A 22,450-nucleotide genomic window follows, 5' to 3' on the forward strand; every position below is an offset into this window, starting at 1 on the left:
ATCAATATTTATCTTATCTTCGTTGATGTATAATCACTTGTTAGGCTTTTGTGCAAGCCTGTCCAATCGTATCACTGATCAGATATTCTCCGACCAAAGACAAATATTTATCGTTTGTTGTATACGCGTTTGAAGGGTAAGTCAGGCAGTGTAACTGCAGGCAGGGACAGCTTATCGGCCAAGATAGGTGGCGCATTGTTGTGGAGTATGGAATGGTTAATATTTCTTAAAGCTTCAATATCTATGGGCGGTGTTGATCCCGTCCCTTACCTCATCATCATCATCCTCCTGCCCTTATCCCAATTTTACTTGGGGTCGGCGCAGCATGTCTTCTTCTTCCATACTTCTCTAATAATTTTCTCTAATCCCGTCCCTTACCTTTTACATAAAATAATAATAATAATGCTTTGAAAACAATGTTGAAATATCACGTCAATTTTAATAAAAAGGCGTGAGTACATTCCGTACTATTAGTTATACAATAACGGATGTACATATATGCGTATGAACCTTTACATTTTACATTATTACATGTTATAGTATAACGATTATAACGTGTTAGTGGTTAATTAAAAAACAGTTTTGAAGTTATTTAAGTAATTTATTCAATGTAAGAAAGCATGCAATTCAAGTGTTTAATCATTTTTGTATATATATTTTAATCAAGTAAAAGCTTTTATGTAGATGCAGTAATTATTTTTGGTTTTAATTAGTGTTTCATAATTATTTAAATAATTGTTTTTATAGAGCAAAATTTTTCGTTTACACATTTAATTAATATAGGTTAGTAGGAAATTAAAATAAATATCAAAAGCTAAAAAAACCCCGTTTTGAATTTTTTATAGCGATTAATTCAAATAACAAGGGTCAACCAGTCAAAGAAAATACCGACATGTGCTCTTAGCTTTCTTTATGCCACTTCTAAAATATAAACTCTTTCACACGCAAGGTTATTAACATAGTTTATATAACGCATATTTTATAAACGATACGGGCTTAAATTGCTTAATTGGTCGAAAATTTAAAGTGGTTTGTTTAAGATGTTACAAGAGGAAGGCCGGTTGCATGGCGCCTGCGCTGTCGCCACTGCAGCTTGGCAGTTCAAAAACGTGTTGTGGACCTTCGCTCCTGTCAGTCGATAGACGACCATCGGAGGGGGTGGTCGTGCTCGCGGTTACAACCCCTTGTCGAAAATACGACCGATCGCAGCTCGTACTATGTTACGAATTTGTGAACTGTTTATGATTTGTAGAGAAAAATAGAACTCTAAATTATATTAAATATTAAGCTATATTTTCTGTGTTTAATATGCATTAAAAATATGTTTTAAGGAAGCGCTTCGATATCAAGAAAAAAAAGGTGAGTGGTTTTTATTTGAATGGAACAAAATTTGCAGTAGGTAAAATTTGTATATAAAATCTTGTGGGATTTAGTGTTTTAATGAGAAATTCGTTTTCAATTTGATTTTGTTCACTTCACCTCTTGTTGTTCTGAGTTGTTATCATTTATTGACCTGAATATATTGTTCTACAGTCGACTTTTCGTTTTCTAACATGAGATTCTAACATTTATTACAATCAATAAATAGTTTATGTTATTTTAAATCGTTGTGAGTTTTGTTAAAAAATAAACTTGATTCATTTTAATCCTATGTTAGATTTACAAAATCAAATTACTTATTTGAAAATTAATTAATATTTTCTCATGTATATGAATATCTATCTAAGTGTTGACTATTTTTATTTTGCAAGAAATGCCTTTCACTGTTATTTTAAAATACGTTTGGTATGAAGCATCCTTGCATCCTTGAAAGTATTGTGCAATAAAATATAGCAAAATGTAAATAATTTGATAGGTTTGATATTTACGTCAACTATCCGCCTAAATTTTTTCTTTCATTGTTATAAAACATGTGTCGACCCCAAATATTTTAGATCAAGTTCAACAGATACAATGTAAAACATAAGTCGCTTTAAACGTTTAAATGAAATTCAGCTGTATCAACATAATTAATTTGTAATTGCGTTAATATGATTGGTATTTAATTTATACCCATCCTTCTCGTGTAAAACTATATTTCGAAACGATAGCTTTACATAGAGCCCTGTAACAGGATTATTAAAGTGATGATGTTTTAAGCGTAATAATTTGATAAAAGTGCGATTGATTATTGAACAACAATAATGACAATAGCACATAGCATTAATATAAGAAGGAGTCCGTTATATTTCTTTTAAATTCATCATCAGAACTTAAAAAAGGGATAATTTCGGAATTAATATTATGAATGCTAAAGTAGCTGTCTGTTACCTCTTCACGCTTGAACTGCTGAATCGATTAAGATGAAATACTATGACGAAAATCATCTCTTAAGGGCTTGAAAAAAAGGTAGGAGTTTGTATCGGGAATCATTTAATGTAAATATATGTAATATATAGTAAAATAGGAGGTGTTTGTGTGCTATAATTTTATAACTTTCACGTGGGTAAAAATTTAAATAAACATTCGAATTAAGGAGCTCCAGATTTTTTGAAGTTGTTTAAAAACGTAAACATGTCTCGTATTCATTTGTGTATTTGTCAATGACAATATATGTTTATCTAATAAGTTGAAATTGAATTAAACGAATATGTAAACCTTAAGTATATCTTTGTAATTTCCAAGAAGTTAATTTAAATTTATACTTCATTCATGTTTAAGAAAAACATCGCGAGAGAACTCGCATGTTTATTTAATTGTGAGATCACCGACCCGCTGTAATGAAACGTAGTTAAATTATTGTTTAAATGCCTTATATTGGCTATTATTATATAATGTTTATTTAATAAATAAATAAATAAAATTCAACTGTAATCATGTTTAAAATTTTGAATTTAGAGAAACACATTTAAAATTTGCACGTTTCGATTTCTTTTTTCATTACAATATTTCCTACAAAACAAAAAAAGGATTGTGTAAACCGCTGTAGATTTGTGTTTTAAGTCTTAAAAGTATTTTAAATCGCTTCACTTTTATTCACTGAACAAAACTAAGTAAATAATAACAGTTTTCCATTATAAAAAACTCTGCATAGAAGTCGGTTTTTTTTCTTTCACTAAATTAACTAAATTCAAAGAACCACTCTTTCTACGAACTCAAAGTCGAAGTGTGCTTTTACAAGCTCTTTTGAATCTTTAAAAGGCAACATTCGTTCGTGAACTGAGAGGAATTCGAAGGAATTAGGTATGTAGGTCTCAAAAACATTAGTCTCTTCTGCAGTGGACTTACTCGCTATACAATATATATATATTTTAAAACGATTTTAAACAAAAATATTTGAAATTATTACATTTCTAATACTGTTGTTTTTTAAATATTATTTCTTTGAATTTTAATGTTTATTTTGTACGCGATTACAGAAAAATTCTAAAAATAATATATGAATCAATAGAATGCATTTATTAAAACGTAGCATATAACTGGTAACATATTATTAAATATTAAAGTGAACTATTATTTGTAATAATACTGTTGTTTAAGATATTTAAAATTACAACGAAGTTTTTGTATTCAAATATAATTTTACGTATATTTTTAATTATGTATTGAATCTTCGATAGAAGGCGCAAAATATTCTGCCACAGTTACGATTCACGTATAAAAGAGAAAGCATACATGAAATTACGCGAATACGATATGAGTCGAAATATGCATTATTTAACAAAAATATAATAATTATAAATTCAGTATAATATTAACATCATTTTTGCAACAAAATACATATAAAAACAGTGATTATAAAATCAATGTGGAAAATAGCAACTACTGAGTTTCATGCTGTTTTCTCGACAGAATTTACATTCAAAGCCGGTGGTAATTTTAAATTCAATGGAATTCTGTAAAATGCCAAATGAAAAATGCTCGAAGAGGCCTACTCGAATAAAATATATTTTCATCAATTTGATGACAAATATAAATTATTTTTTTTTAAATTTCAATTAAATTAATGTAGATTAATTTAATATCACGAGGATATTTGTGTTTGTTGGACGTGATATGTTGGAGGGAAGATATTCGCTTTAACAATCTCGACGTTAGGTGTTTCTTTAATAGAACTCCACAGTCGACGGAAATAAAACTAACGACACACGCTGTCAAGCTTTTTTCAATGTCAAATTAAACTAAGGGAAACGACAATAGTTACTTGTCGTTGTATATACCGTGTACTTTTAACACATATGTGAGTTACATATTTGTTTTTATTAACCAAAGCGGTGTTTTTTCCTATCTATACATATAATAAAATTTAAGTGTCTGCTTGTAATATTAAAATAACCCATTTTTACTAAATGCACGGTACATATACCAAAATATCATTTTTTACAATTTTTGCCTGTCTGTGTGTCTGTCTATTTGTTCCGGCTAATCTCTGGAACGGCTGAATCGATTTCGACAGGACTTTTACTGGTAGATAGCGGATGTATATATAATAAGGAGTAACTTAGGCTTACTTTTTTTTTAGAATTATGTGTAGAATAAAAATACACGCTACAATATCCAAATAACTTAAATTCAAACAATGCGCACATATTCGCGGGCACAGCTAGTTTTAAATAAAAGGCCGTAAACGTTAACTTCTAGAAGGCCTCTACGCTTTCCTTTGTGGGTCTGAGGAAACTAAATATAATTGGCAGATATTCAACAGATACTAGTATATAAAATTGGTAGAAGGAGCAAATAAGCCACCTGATGAAAAGTGGTAACCATCGCCACACATTGGTGAAAGATTAATCATTATTTTAACCCATCAAGGTCATTTTACATTTTTACATTAACAGTCTGTAAATTTTCCACTGCTGGGCTAAGGCCACCTCTCCATTCGAGGAGAAGGTATGGTACATTTTCCACCACGCTGCTCCAATGCGGATTGGTAACCCATCAATGTCACTTATTGTAAATTGTTTCCACCGCCCATAGAATGGCATTGTAAGGAATATTAATCAACCCTTACTTAGTCAATGCGTCACCAACTTTGGCAACTATGTCCCTTGTGCCTGTAGTTACACTGGCTCACTCACCCATCAAACCGTAACACAACGATACTTAGTATTGCTGTTTGCCGGTAGAATATGTATTAAGTAGGCGGTATCTACCCAGATGGGCTAACACAAAGCCCCTACCGCCAAGATTTTTCTCAAAAGATCATAAGATGAATCATAAATACATTTTTGCTTAAAGTCTTGTCATATTTGAATCTCGCGATTTCGTTTGCGATTTTATTCACTATACTTTATTGGCTATTCATGTTTTAAATGTTCATTTAATTAAAGAAGTCATTAGCTTTATTTAAAGGAGGATTATTATCTACTTTATCTAATTAATTCCTTTTGTTCGTCTTCGTCTATTTAAAACTGGAATATTAAGCTTCGACCGAACTCAAACGTGTGTTAATCTTACTCGGTCAAAACTACATTGACAAACGTCCTTTTCTCTGAGCCTGTCACACTATATACAAGAAATAGTATATAATTAAAAAAAAACTTTACGGTTATTTAAAAATCATTTCGAAGATGACACAGTTTTAGAAGTAAACTACCATGTATATGTTATTAGCCAAAAGTAATTTTGAAGGGAAAGACAATTTGACCTATACTAACATATACATTGAATTTTAGTTCTGAGTTATAATTACTACTATGTATAGATTCCAAAGTCTCCGGTCAGTTTAAGTTAAGCAATCAATTGTTTTCAGTAATGTAAACATTATTTGAAATTGTAAATATCCAAAATAGAATTCGCGCCATTTTTAATAACTGTGCATTGGATAATGTTTAATTTATATACTCGTAGAATATATTTTGAGCTTAATATATATACCTATATTATATATTTTATTAAAAATTAAATATATATACTTATTTATTATCTGGTCTTAGGCTTGTTTTAGAATATTTTTTATGATATAGGTAGGCGGACGAGCAAATGGCAAATTAACTGTTCATTATTCAACTGCTGGGCTAAGGCTTCCTTTACTTTTGAGGAGACATTGAAGAGCTTATTCTACCACACTGCTCCAATGACGCATATCTAAAATAGCAAATACACATATAGCAAAATTTCATTAAATTAGAAACATTCCTGTTTCCTCATCATATTTTTCTTCAAGTTCATGATCGTGAATAGGGAACACAAATTAAGTACGTGGAAATTCAGAGGTGCCGATCGGCTTCAAGCCCAGGCAGGCTTAAACCCACAATGCATTCAAACTACTGGACTTTCCGGGATCGATACAAAATATACAATAAAGAAGATGTATATCCAAATTTAGAATTCAATCTTTTTGAATTATTTTTGATAAAACTCATTACAAGTAACTTATGTATATAATTTACATTTGAAGTACTGAGACCCCATGCCTCGCCAGGAGTCCTTGTGCGATGATATACAGTATATAATAGTAAGCTATTCATTCAGTTAACTTAATTAGAGAGTTTTCTCCATCCGTCCTCAATCATCGTCATTGTAAATCAAATCTGCTAAACATTTTGATATAATCTAACAATATTTCTTCACATACTTAGTATTTGCAGTCAGCAAACGGTACAATATTTTTAATAAGCCAAATGTAAAAACGTAAAGTAACAAACATAAATTAAACTCATGAAAATTCAGAGAGTCTTGCTGAGATTTGAACCCATAATAATTGGTTAAAAGGTTTTAACAGGTGGGTTAATAGGCTCTTTTCTAATCATAAAAGTCAATATTATATTGGAAAATCACAAAAAAAAATATTTTACATAATTGACTTTATAATGCGTGAAAAATGTCATTATATTCAATTATCCTTATACATTACTTTAGCACGAATCCCCTTAGCAGGCAATGGGGAGGGAATTTAAAAGCTGTTAGCGTAAGAATCCGGATCAGAGGAAAGAAGCGGATAATCCACGGACCCGATCGAGAGCCACGCGCGATTTGTTTAATTAACTATTTCTTACTACACATTGTTTCAATGGAATGTAAACTATATAGCATTTTATATCGGCACTTTAATTCTAAGATTTTTGTTCGGAATTATTAAGAAATAACGCAAGGAATTCTGATTGGGTGCTAATTTTTAATTGTAACATCCTTGTTGATACAATGGTAAGTATTGCTGTATAATTAATAGTCTGAAAGTATCCCACGGCTGGGCTTAGAACTCATCCAGTTCGGGTCGGTGGACTCAATATAAGTTACAACAAAAAATAATTCAGTGGTGCTTCACCGGGTCTGAACCCACGTTTTTGCTCGAGGTTCTAATTACTGGACGGGCTCGGCTTGGCATTACCGTATTAAAGGTACAGATTATTTATATTTAGTAAATAATTATTCAGAAGAAATATATTTTCATAAAATATTTTAAGATTAATGAATGTATTTATTTAATCAAACATTATTTCCACCTGAGTCGTGTTAGTATGTGTGTATTGCTAAAAAAATTTTAAAACTAATTTTACTTAATCGACTGAGCTCATATTCTCACATAATATTTGCTACTGACGATTCTATTGTAATTATTTTTATTAGTTTTAGGATCAGAAGTTGAGGACGGCATGCATAAAAAGGGTTATTAAGCGTTTTCTTAACTTATTTTTAAAAGCATTATAAATTTAAATATTTTTCGGTCAATATTGCCGACGTGATAGCAGAAATTCTCATTATGCAAAACACGTAAACCTGTTTCAGCGAAACTTTTTCATATTTATATAAATAAATAAGAAACTACTAAACGATTTTTGATGAGATTCTCATGGATAGATACTTTATATCTAAATGCGGGAGAAACGACCTAAGTTTGAACGTAGCAAACTCTAGCCGTGAATAATCTATCTTGATATAAACATTTTTCTTTCCTGATCGAGCGACGAAATTAACGATATCTTGTAGAACTCTAACACTCTCGAATAAATTTGGTATTTGAATTCGATATCTTGTAACTTACTATGATAATATTATTGTAATCTACTAATATATAATACTATTATAAAGAGATGAAATTAGTTTGTTTGTATGTAGGAGGTAATCTCCTGAAATAAAGATCCAATTCCAATTTTTTTACTGGTAGAAAGTTATATTATTCTTGAGTGCTATACGGTACAAATTATATTTATATTAAAACATTCGTGTACATTGATAAATTGTACACGTGTAAAGCCGGATTAGGTCGCTAGTTAAATATAAAATTAACAATTATACGAGCAATATTAATATATTTAAATTATAATCGAGAGATTGTTACTGTCGAAAGATTGTGAATAAAACTGTTTACAATTTAAACCATTATTTTTCAGTTGATTATAATATGTTGAAATTAAATTATTTTAAACCACAATTCATTTAAGTGATGACAATTATGTATAGTGTTATATGAGTGGAAATGAAAATCGTGCCTTAGATATGACTCGTTGATGATGTTTCTGTTTATCTACTTAGTTGAGCTACTCTCATCCCTAACTACTGCTATTACCCTACTGGGTAATTATCATTCAACCTTCGCAACTTTTTAATTGCTAACGGTAACAAATAAATATGCTTCCACTAGATATTAATACAGTAAAAATATACGAGCAATATACTTGCTAGAGGTATGCTATTAAAATACATGGCCGTCACAATAGCGAGATAACGTAGGCTCTGTGCGTCCCGAATTGTTATTGAGTTTCAAATTAGTTCTCATTTAGCTGAGAATCGAATGTCTATTCAAATTGGACAGTTATACATACAGCCATTACATTTATATAAAGGTTTATTGTTATTTCTTCAGGCGTTTAACGTTTTATGTTTTAATCGAATCCACGTACAATTTAAATTATTTTAAATTTCGAAACGATCGAAATATGTTAGTTATTAAATAATATTAACTATATATATATATTGGTTTATAATGATAAAAATAATAATAATGAGGCTCATGTTCTATTATAATTTGACAGCCAATTATAGTAACTCATGTGATATAAATCTAGATTTGGGCATAAATCCGTTCAAACTATTGGATATATTATTTAACGTAATTATGTGATATTATTTATTTCATTAAAATAATATTTTATATATTGCTAATAACTTATATTAATTAAACTATTCGTTATTGAAATAACATATTCTATAATAATTGTTATAATAATATAAAATAACTATAATTATTATACGCAATATTTTTTATAGTCGTCGTAGAGGAGGCCTACGTCGTAGGCTTTTTTTAGCTTTATCTCTCAGCTCATCATCATTTAACTCTAGCATTTCTTATTCAATTATTTTCCCTCTTTTCTGTGAATACACATATATTATTGTTCACTGACATAATATATTTTTTAAGTTCTGCCTTGTATAAATAGGAGTCTATTTAAATGAATTAATATGATACTACACAGCAGTGTAGTTGTTGTTTAATGGTTTTATTTGTATTATACATTTTTGTTAGCAGTAAAATAGGTTGTATATCATAAAAAACAAAAAAAAAAAAACATTTTTTAATAATGATGTTAGTTTGTATAAATATAAAAAATAAGTTCTGGAAACTGTGACAAACAAGTATTATGATAAGCTTAGTAATTTATCTAGGTTATTAATGTTTTTGTTGGAAAATTCTTAGTACAAAATCGCAAGTAAACGTTTGTTTTTAGGAACATTATAAAATTAATAGCATCTTAGATGATAACACGCACTGGGAATGAAATGATTGGCTACAGGCCAATGTGAATACGAATATATATCATTATTTATGTTTTAAATATCAATTGTTGAAATTCAAGAAAAATCACTCTAAATTTCTTTCGTAACAGTAATATATTTTTTAATGTTACTATATGTAATAAAGACTTTGTCATTTACCTTGACTCTCTATGACTTACAAAAAAAATAAAATACTAATTACTTTTTTAATGTAATAGACGGTAGGTAATAGAATAAGGTTAGGGTATGTTCGTAGCCTTGCTACATAGCCCGTAGCGGTTAAAGTGGTCAAGCTATGGCTACGGTGCTACATCTATTGTAGGTGTTTGACTATTTGTATAACTTAATTGGGTAACGTAGTCTTATTTTGTATATAATTCATGTTTTCTTTTAAAGTTAAAACAGACCTATCTTAAATATAATCATTTAAAATTTAAACAAATAAAAAAGGTCGTTAAGATTTTGTAAAAAAATACTACTTTATTTTACATTGTTAAAATAACAATAAAAAAAATAGTTTAATACACCAACATTATATTTTTTCTTTTTCATGATCATATTATTGACAGACTAAGAGCTAAACTTATCTTATAAACTTTAGTCATTAAAATATAAGTTGTCATCCAGAGCGTGTTTTCATACTAATTCATTGTTAGCATAAGAATTATTTTTTTTTTTAAATCGGTGGCAATTTTAAAAGACCAATCTTTCTCTGCTTTTCATATAGTACGGACTCGCAGTCGTTAGTCGGGTCTTAGTTATTATTCTCTATACATTAACAATAAGTAAATGTATGAATATTCATATCTTTTGTTATCAATATATAAAGTCTTCTTAGTTCTTTATATTTATTACAAAAGAAACCTTATTTTAATTTAAAATTTTCTACAAACTTTTGTGTTTAAACAATGTAATGCCTCACCCATGTGTTATTCTTTCTTATTTTAAAACGAATTAATGGCTCTTTGAAGTGCAAAACGGGTATGCATTAGTCGTACAATGGACTTTTTATACATCTACAAAGAGTATTCTTGTGAGGATGAAAAATTTCAATAAAGAGATTGTTTGCCTATCATAATAGAATCTTCAAGTCGATTCTGTGGTTATGCATTAAAGAAATGCCAACACTTCTTGTGGATTTTTGATAAAATACTGTATTATGGTGTAACCAAGGGGGTTGATTATAATACGTTTATATCGTACTATAATCAATTCCCTTGGTTATTAGGCATTGACCGACTATAATATATAAACCTTGATACTTAGAACCTTGATTCTTTGATTCAATCAATTTTTAACTATAATCTTTCACGATTCTAGTGAATTAACATCTATGTTATCTTTATGGGCATATTATGATATTTTGGTTTACTTTTAAAATAATTAATATACTTTAAAATAGCTGACGTTTGATGAGCTTGATTGATAAGATAAAAATTAGTTTGATATTTGATCCAAGTTTCGACAAGTCATATGTTTTTGTGATCAATAATATTTAAGCTTGTCTTGCTTTATTATAATATCCTTATTAATTTGAGCTTATAGTGAAAATAAAAATGGATTGTCAACGTGATATAGCGTGATATAGCATAGCATAGCCTCGTTGCTATTGTATTTGTATAGTGGTTACCTTATGTGTCCATTCCAAGACTTTGAGCTTAATCCCAGGTGGGTAGGGAACATGGATAATTCAACTATTTGAGCACAGTTTGTACCATATTTCCTATTCGGATCGGAGGTTCTTGATTAACCGTCGTAACACTAAATATATCACTAGCACCTTATTTTTTTTTCATATTTGTTGCAGTACATTTTTAATGCATTTATAAAGTTAACAAATTGGCGCAGTTTTTCCTAAGGAAATGTTAATTAGTGCTTCACAAACGTTTCGTGTTACACCAAACGCGTGGTTAACACGTAACGTTCATTGCTGGGTCAAAATAAAAACGTACAGTATGAAATATATATGTAGTGTATAAAATTTTCACATATAATATTGTGATATTTATAATGTAACTAACATTAATACAAATCCTTTCATCGTTGGTTCTAGACGTTCACCCGTTTAATAGTAAATAGATACTTTTTTAAATTAGGAATTCAATTAAAACATATCTCTATCTTACAGCAAAATATAAAGACTTGTATTGGTGGTAGAGCTTGTCTGGGTTGGTCAATCAGTAATACACAGTGTTGTTGTGGTGATCGGTAACGCATTGGCGATGTAAGAAATGGTTGAAATATCTTACAGCCAGAATGTCAGCGGTGACTACACATTAAACTTTAGAAACATATCACTGATAAAGTAAAAAAATTGAAGAGTACAAACAAAATAAAAACTAAAATAAACTGAAGTTGCTCAATAGTATTGAAGGCAAATGATCATAGAGGGTATTGACCATTAAATCTTACTCAGCATAAAGTAATAAACAAGCTTATTCACACATAGAAACACTTTATACTAAAACTATTTACAATACCTTTTTTGAGACTACAAAGCTTTATTTAGAACGGGTCTTATAGTATTTTATCTTTGTTTACATTACATTTTACATTAGCAGCCTGTGAATTTCCCCCTACTGGACTAAGGCCTTCTTCTTCTCCCTTTGAGGAGAAGGTTTGGAGCATATTCCACCACGCTGCTCCAATGCAGGTTGGTGGATAAACAAGTGGCAGAATTTCGTTTAAAGTAGACACATGCAGGTTTCCTCACGATCTTTCCGTAAGCGCCGAGCATGAGATGAATTGTGAAGATAAATTAAGCACATTAAAATTCCTTCGTGCTTGCCTGGATTTGAAACCGCAAGCATCAGTTAAGATGCATGCGTTCTAACCATTGGGCTATCTCGGCTCTTACGGCCCTACGTAGCGGTATTTATCAATAATCAGTGATTAAAGAGGAAGGTTAATACGTATAATACACGCATATTACAGTAAAGAAAAGCCAATGATTTCACTTCCCTTTGTTCTTAAGTTTAAAAGTTGTATTTTGATGCTAAGTGAAGCTATATGAAGTACATGAAAAGTCAGTCGTTATTTCCCGGATTCGAGTACGAACACGTGGCCTTCATTTAAAATCAATGTTTTATTACCACTGATCCTAAGGTTAAAAAATAATGTTTTATTTTGTACAAAGGGTGACAGAGCCAGTGTCATCTCTATAGGCACTGTACTAGCGCTATTAATACAGCTAGTACCACTTAGAATTATATGATAACACATAAATAGTTTATTACAATTTCAATGTGAATACTTAAAAACACTTTCATGCTCATTATCGTTTCATAAGAACGTATTTATGCACTTGAGTTTATTTCGTTTCGTTCTAATCCGGACTATATCGAATAAATGCCGGCTTTTCCTAAATAAATTACGCTGTGGCATTGAATCTTTCTTTAGATCGAATTCTATTTACATTATCTGTTTCGATTTTGTTTTTTTTTTAATGCAATGGACTAACGTTAATCTTTTGAAAGCATTCATAGGGTGATCGCTTTGGTGATTTATTTTATATATTACTAGCCCCTTCCGACTTCGTCCGGGTGAAATAAAATGTGTATTTACTTCCCGTAACGTAACCGGGTCTAATTTCAGAATCTCTCTGGTAGGACACAGAAAAATATCATCGAAATCAATCCAACCATTCAGAAATATTTTAGTTACACACATACAGAAGATATATAAAGATAAAGTGTTTGGTTGCAGATTTTAAGATAAATTTAACACCTTTTTTCAAAAATATATATTTTTTATAAGACGTCTTCGTTTCGTGCTTTGATGTTTTTAAAAGCACTTGTGTTTTTGGTCAGCATACCTAATAAAAAATTTATTCGTATATAGTATCGAAAACCCGAGTTAGAGCATTTGTTCTTTGTCGTAGCAGCATTGCTACGAATTGATGTGAGTATCGCATAGACAAAGCCTTAGTTCCGTACTTGGTTACACTGCATCGCAACAAAAAAGACGACAAAAAAACAAAAATTGTTTGGGAATATATTTTTTTAATTTTTAGGGAATCAAGTTATTTTCAAAGTTTTTAATTTTGTATATTTGCTAATGCTAAATATATAAAAAAGAATAAATAATAAAAAAATATAATGTATATAATATTATAATGGGGATTTCGCACACATAAAGTTATAAGAAAATAATTGAACTACAAATTTTAAAATCAAAAATTGAAATAAATAAGTCACTATCAATATTTACAAGAAAAAATACACAGTGTAAAATATAGAATATACTACAACGTAATGATAAAAGATAGTGTTCATTAACGGCTCTACCTAAAAATGTTGTTGGTTATGTGGTGATTAGGTGAACAATGCCGTCCTTTTCTTTAGAATGTTAAAATAATGTTGTGTGAAAGAGATGATCACTGTTTATCTTAACATACGCTAAATAACGTGTAACTAAAATTTAAGTAAAAGAAGGTCGCATTATTTTTTATTTCAGCACTAATCAAAGACGAAGAGCCGACGAGAGCCAGTCTGACTAAACAAGATAAACCTCGATGTGTTGGCGTGTAAACGTGTAATTCTCAGCTTTGACAACCCTGCCGTAAGATGTACGGTCCAAGTGACGGGACATTATACTGATTACTTTGAATGTTTTCCTCAATTCTTTTAGAAATAAATTAATTTTCGGAACGAGCTGGGATGGTCCAGTCTTTAGAATTTTTGATACGATGATTGCGGGTTCAATCCTAGGTAAGAACTTTTTTTTTTTTTTTTTAATATAAATTTATAACTTATTTAGTTTTTTTATCGGTGGATCGACGGTCAAATATTCCATCTACCCATAAACATTATCGCCGTATGAAATTTTGACTATATCATATCGTTACACTACCGCCCTGCGGTCACCTTCATCCATAGATACTGGTACTGTAAGATGAATATTCGACTATTAACACTGGCCACGCACCAACCACGTTATCGCATCAATTAATTATACCTTGTAACAGAAAATACAGCATTCTATTTCCAAAATATCAGTTTTTATTTTCATATTTAGCGAATATATACATAGCTTAACTAGCTTATTTTAAAGATTCAACGTTTAAAATTCAGTAAGTTTTGCCTAAATGCCGTATTATTTTATAAATCCGTTTTCACTGTCATCCATATCTGAGTAACAAATTTTTGTAATAATATAAACTGGATATATCGTTGACGTGATTTCATGAACAGGTTACGAGATCTATTGATGCATATCGTAAAAAAGTCGCACGTCGCTAGTGCCTTGTTCCAAATACATCGTATTATCACGTGAACGCCTTTCCCAGATTCCGTCTTCCCTCTTAATAATATTACTGTACTTTATTACGTCACTAATGATTGTCGTCCTCACGCTTTCAGACACCATTGTATTAAATTACTAAAGACGTCATGTTATGAATAACGTTATTAAATAGATTCCAGCGGAGATTTGTAAACGTGGGTTTTATGTGTAAAGAATATTAGAAATGTTATTTTATTTTTTACGTCAAATTACAGAATTTTTGATGCTTAATGTTCGTTTCAGAATCACTTCTATGTGATATATATTTTAATTTTATTTTGTAGGTTATATGTAAAATGTGAAATTACAATCGAGATCTATAGCGATTTCGTGTGCGAGATTTGGTTTTTGTACTTCTGTCTTGGCTGTTGTATAATAACAGACATGTCAATATGATAATCTAATATATAAACATATATATGAGATTAATTTTCTCAATTACAGCAAGATTTGTATTGTGCGAAGGGTGAGTTTTTATAATAACAATAAAAATCTTAAAGACGATCATTGATGGCAAAGTGCGTAAATTATAATGCAATAAAATATTTCATCCTAATAATTCCGAATAAAAGTTATCCCTAAGAGATAGACTTATACTATTTTTTGTAGACCTTTTTAAGATGTACAAAACTGTAGTACTTATTTTGATCGTAGGGTTCAGCCAGCGTTTGCAATGTAAGGGCAAAAAAATGTGTTCATTTAGGACATCACTTTAGAATTACTCTACTATATTGTCCCTGTATTATACATATAAACCATCCTCTTGAATCAATCTATCTATTAAAAAATAACGCATCAAAATCAGTCGTGTAATTTTAAATACCAAAGCATACACAGGAACAAACAGCGGTAAGCGACTTTGTTTTATACTATGTAATGATATCTATATCTTCATTATTTTTTATACATTCCTATGTTTACCCTTAGGTCCTTCTGTTACAGTGCAAACACGACACGATCGCTGCAAGCGTCTATTGTACATCGCGCGGTATTTCATTTAAACCCAGCGTTATTTGTGGTTAATTAGCGAGCAAGTAACGTTCGATGGATCACTTTAATATTGTATACCTGGAGGTGATTAGATGAGAATTTAGATAGAAAGGATTATATGCTATCCTTTATTAATTCATAGAATTATTCTTACATGATATTATCTTTGTAATACTACAATATATATATACATATAGATCTGGTATATGGATGTGTGTTCGTAGTTTTTTCTAAATGGCTAGATGGATTTTAATATTTTTAAGTACTTAAAGAGTACTTTGTTTTTTAACCTTAGCTAGGCTACTCGGTTGGGGGCGCTGTTGCCGATAAGCAGATTATGTTTTTCAACTCTGATCAATATTGTTTTGTTTTTATATTAATAATAATGAAACGATCGTCACTTATTGTTGTAATGAAATCGATAATTGTTAAATTTGGGGTAAAAAAAACGATTATTAAAAAGATCGATTATTCTTAGATCCAAGGTTTTTTTTCGACTCGATGGTAGATTTTCGACAATCAATAAATGAATGCATTGCTTCTATATCGAACAAATATTTTCACTTCGACTTGGACTTGATTTTACTGAGTCCACTAGAAAATTAATACAATATTTCGTGACAGAACATGAACTATTTTTAGAATATAATTTGAAAATAGAACTTTTAGTTGTTATTATGTTTGGTTTCCCGCAAGAACAACAGTCGAAATTGAAACTCTCATATTTCCTTGTAAATTAATCAGTGCCGCGTTTAAGACTCCGCTTTACCGCACTGGATAACAATATCGTTTAATTTTGTTATGTAAAACGTTGTATGTGTTTGATTAGTTCTGTAGAAGCAATATTCATAGATTTTCTCTCTTATAAGGTATTGAGACACAACTGATTATATTGAACAATGCTGGACAATAAATCATGTTTTTAATGGATACTAATCTCCTATTATATATGAGTAAGTAGCTCTTTCTATCTGGTTTTCTGTCAGTTTGTCTGTTGCTACTTCACGGCCGAATATATATATATATATACGCCGTTGCTTTCTCCGCCTTAAAAATGAAATTTTTGAAAAACCATAGTGGATGTTATACTTTATAAAATAAATTGATGTTCTAAATTTCATCATTTATAACTCAGTAGTGTTGGTTGTTCGTTGATTATTGTCAGTCAGGACATACCATAGTATAAGTATAGGTACCTATATGTCGTGTTAGAGTAGAGTAATTAGTTTTAACTCTCATAGTTCAATAGATATATATAATACATGTATGTATGTACAATAATACATGACTCGAGAGACATTAGATGTAGGACAAACAGCGTTACGTGCTTTCCGAGACAATACTGGGAATGTAATACAGCCAAGTACCAAAATTTGGGTTGTTATTGGGAATATCTTGACAGGAAATCACCTTAGCATGTATCACGTTTAATTCAACGCTACAATATAAAAGTGCCTTTATGAACCTATTGAATAAAGAATGTTTTAGTTTTGAATACGATACATGATCTGCAACTGTGTAAAATCGTCGCTAGACTGATTTTTATTTATAAATAAACTAATATTGAACTTTTTTTCCAAAAATATATACGAGTAAGCCTCTCTCATGAGTACCATACCTTAAAAAATTATATTCATTTATTATTTAAATTTCATTACAATGTTTTGTTCTATTAAATTTCAATTATTCACGAAAACAATATTTCGCAATCGCCTGTCTACAATACCATTGTCTTGGGATTCACGCCGTTGAAAGTTAATAAAGTTACTACATTGTAATCATTTATTTATTTTAAATAGATAAGCAAACTGGTAAATTTAAAACGGTATAGCTGATTATTTTTATTTATTTTAGGGAAACATACAGCTTAGTATAATACATAAAATTAATACCAAAATAATCCTAACATATGCCAAAAGAAGTTTCCACTGTTGCATTAAAACATGAAGTGAATTAGAAGACAAGTAATAAAAGTAAAATATTATCAAAGTATATGAAATAAGGTTATCAAACATGAATTATTCCAAGATTAACAAAAAAAAAAAAGACCCAAAACAATAAGCTTCAAATAATATTAATGATAAATAGCGTTTTTTAAGACTCGTAAGAACTTTAACAGATTAACGTTAAATATATCAACATTACTATAATATTTATTATAATTAGCACATGCTCTTACCAAAAAATGACACATTACATTATGAGTACCATAATCATTGATGCTGTAAGAAACAATATCATAAATCATCAATGCACCCAATCCCTGTTGTTGCACTGTCTCACTCAAACTCAAACTGGTATATAACCAAAATAAGTTTAGCTATTTGACGATATATAATTTGATAAATGGTATATAACGGTACTTGTATTAACAAAAGTTGCATGAGGTACAATATGCGGCCTTATTGCTAAAGCAGCGATCTCTTTCATGCAACCTTTGGGCATAGGACTGATTGTAAAACAAATGTCGGTAGAGGAACAGTTATTATGAATTGCGAATAAATTTTATACTGCATATATAAATAAAAATATTTCAATCATAACACTTATATGAAATTTTAAATATATTTCCGTATTAAATCATTCAAAGTGTAATGATTTGAACAACTGTATAAAGGTTCTCTCATTACAGAGTCCGTTTAATATCATACCGTAGTGAAGTGATTTACGATGTCACCGGTGAGTGCTCACGGCAAACCACGGATTAGGTCTGAAAACTATGGCTTTGAAGGTTGAGTGAATCTATTTAATAAATCGACCTATTGAAATTCGTCTTTTTCATACAATTTAAAAGCTTTGTTAATATTCTACTGTTGGGTAAAGAATACGAGGTCAAAGATAAGTATATCATGTTATTTTTTTAAATCGTTTTACATTTTAACTTAAGATTTTATATTTTAAAATATGAATATAATTAATGTCATTTAGATTCTTATCACAGCCGTGAAATGTTAAAAACTGACTTATGGTTGGTATGCTATTTGATGCATACATACATCATCACCATCAGAATATCACTTCGTGATAAAGCTTTGTGCTCATCTGAGGTACTAGTCACTGATTAGATATTCTAACATCTAACGTCAAACAGTTATATTTAGTATTATTGCATTCCAATTTGTGAAGTAGGTGTGTCAGTGTAACAACAGGCACAAGGTACTTAACATCGTAGTTCCGAAGGTTGGTTCCGCATTGGTGATGTAAGGAATGGTTAATATTTTATGCTGTTCCCAAGTCTATAAGGAAGAGATAACCGCTTACCACCAGGTATCCCTATTTGCCCATATATTAAAGGTGTCCACATTTTCCCATCTGTCTATATTTAAAAAAGAAAAGATTATTATAATCCTAATGTCATATCGTTTTCTAATGTTTCACGAAATATAATATCTTTAAAAGTATAAATTATTAAATAATTTGATTAAAAAATTTAAAGATAATAAATCTCTTCATACAGAACATTTTATAGTAAACCATTAATTTATGCATATTTCATGAGAAATATAAATTTGTAATTTTTTTAATACATTTTTTTTATATTTTTTCCTGATTTCATATGTATATTGCTACAGCAAAAAATGTCTTTTAGGCGTCTGTCATTTAAAAATCTTTAATAACTTAGTTTAAGTTTTAGAGCAAGTGAAAAATTATAAGCACATAAATAAAACTAATAAAAAATTAAATTGTTTGACTAAAAACTACAAGTCATGCTTTGGTTATGACCTATAGTAACCTACCGAAAATTCTGTAATTAATAAATATATGTAATAGATTAATAAAAAAAAATATTTTTAAAGAAAACAAATGAAGTTCTTAAAAAAACGATACGATTTTCCAAGTATATAATATCACACTATTTTAATTTCATAAACAAAGTGTAATTTATACGAAACTTAATTAACAAAAATTAAAATAATAGATTCATATTATGTTATAAGTACTACAATCTCAAACAAACTATATGAATTTATTTTTTTATCGTATTCTTGACATTTTTTCGCATGAAGTCGAAGTTTACAAAATTATTTATTTAAATTAAATTCTAATGTAATAGACGTAAGACGGTTTTTGATAAATTTCCGTTTTACATATACGACATTACGGCTTGGAGCTATCGTAAGAAATGTATTTTATATGGGTCAAAACATATTGAAGTAAAAAAGTAGATAAAATAGGCGAGTTTGCTAATGGCCATTTTGACATAATAAGAAGTTCAAGGTTTCTATTACAATACATTAGGAGTAACCTTCGCTGACTAAAGTCAGTCGCCAACAAAGGAGCCGTATGAATAGAGGGCTTTCCACAGAATTTACAAGTTTTATGTGAAATATTCGAGGTAAGCATTTACCTAAATATTTTCTATTTAAACTTACGTTCTTTGTAATTTGTGATTTCGCTCGGTACAATTTATCTATGTGTCGATTTTTATAATTGAAACATTTATTATAAATTTACTTGGTTCTGACAGCTCTACCAGATTTGTGCAAACTCGTCTGGGTGGGTACGGTACCACCCACTCATCAGATATTCTACCGCCAAACAGAAATTAGTATTGTTGTATTCCTTACAAGCTTGCACAAAATCCTGCCACCAAGTAATTGATTATAAAAGAAGAAACACAAATATTAATAGTAATTGCCCGGATATGAACCCGATTAAATTCTATCCTCGGGGCTATTTAACATTTCAAATTAAATATTAATAAAAAAAATACATTTTTATAGATTAATTTACGACACTATTAACCAACAAATGCTTGTTCTCATTTAAATAATACATATTTCATTCATTTACTAATATTTGTGTTACGATCGTTTAAAGGCAACAGTAATAGGGACATTAGTGGGTATATTTGCCGTCGATCCTATCGCAGCTCCATAAAAAGTGTGTTAGTATGACTAATGTGAATCTTGGATTTGATTGTTGACAACATTTTCTGTATTAAATTAGAACAATTTGTATTAATATGCTAGATTTGGTATCTGAATGTTGGTATATAAATAAATTCAAGGTCAAATTGTGTGCCTATTCCCTGCCTAGCTTAGATAAAATATAATTTTACGTTTAAATTTCTTATATTTAAATATCGGTTTGGCTCGTGATTTCGTCTAGTTAGTTAGGATCCATATAACGTTGATTTTGTGTAATAACCGTGTTCTTTTAGAGCGTCAGAGATTATAAATTCAATCGACTATAGAGGAGTCAAATAAAACCAGGTTTATCTTTTAAATACGTTTTTAATATAAATATTTTGTTTAATTAATTTGAATAATATTAATCGAATTTGAATAATAATAACCATGTATGAGATACCGGTCCCATTTCCTTTAACACCTCTTACGAGTAGCTGAAGGATGTCGCTCCTACCCTTCTTTATATATTTAACTGTTTTGAAAAATATAAAAGAGGGAGGAGGTTGAAATGGCCCCGCGCCCGCCATCAACTGTAGATTCCAACCATAGATCGGTGAACCTTCCTCGAACATGGGAAGTGCAATTTTATAGTGTGCCAACACTTTGTTAAATAATATATGAACTAGAACTAAAGTCCAGCAGGTATCACAGCCGTAGCTGAGGTGTATAAAAGACTAATAGTCTTATAATAAAACTAGACCGTAGTCCAGCGGATAGCACAGTAATAACTATGTTATTCAAATCGACGATTAGACTTATAAATAAATCAACAAACTAGACCGTGGTCCGGTGGTTTTTCACAGTCGTAACTGCGGTGCTTATAAAGTAGCCAATGCTACAACAATAATAATAAAAATAAGGATCAAAGTCCCATAAATAGTTAATCAGTCATAGCTGAGGAAATCTGTAGTCAACGGGTTTAACCCTGGATTATCATTTCATTAAATCACTGTTTCTCATACCAGTTCAAGTGCACGACCATTAGGCGGCCTAATGCAAGCACAACGTTATTCGTTGCTATATCCACTGTCGCAGAGTGTCGTTTTATCGTAAGATAATACGTATTAATTCCAAACATAGTGGAATAATATTCAATTAAACTCATAGATTACCGCGTAGGAATCATTTAAGTGGATTTATCATAATTTGTTATATTTCCTACCGGAGTAGGTTAAAAAGTATGAATATATATATCATATATCATAAACGTATAATCGTATTCTTTCTTATAACTAAGACTTATATCTAAGACTTATAACTAAGACTTATCACTAAATCGAACGTTTTCTTAACTAGCTTATAAACCTTATAAATGCTTCGCGTATCACGTTTTACTTAAATCTATAACTATACAGTGGATATACTTAACTCTACAACAGGCACACACCCGACAATCGATTACTTAAACCAGCTTTGAACTCAGATCATTATTTGCATGTGATAATCAACTTCAAAGAGATATACGCAGTCTTATTACTAAACTAGGTGTCCTACTACAATATTTCTTATAATATCCTTAACACTGGGCTAAGGAGGCGTCCCTAAAAGGACGAACATTTTGCTACAAA

General features: G+C 30.0%; 1 protein-coding gene across 1 annotated transcript in view; it reads left to right on the plus strand.

The window, feature by feature from the left end:
• The first annotated feature begins 1,324 nt into the window (after positions 1-1,324).
• The window catches only part of LOC125077860 (protein O-mannosyl-transferase TMTC1-like), a 180,244-nt gene continuing 159,118 nt past the window's right edge, over positions 1,325-22,450 (plus strand). Inside the window, exon 1 of the mRNA XM_047689952.1 lies at positions 1,325-1,359. The gene's annotated coding sequence lies outside the window, so the exon portion shown is untranslated. The remainder of the gene's footprint in view (positions 1,360-22,450) is intronic.

The sequence above is a fragment of the Vanessa atalanta genome, chromosome 4 (genome assembly GCF_905147765.1).
Source record: "Vanessa atalanta chromosome 4, ilVanAtal1.2, whole genome shotgun sequence".
Taxonomy (NCBI): domain Eukaryota; kingdom Metazoa; phylum Arthropoda; class Insecta; order Lepidoptera; family Nymphalidae; genus Vanessa; species Vanessa atalanta.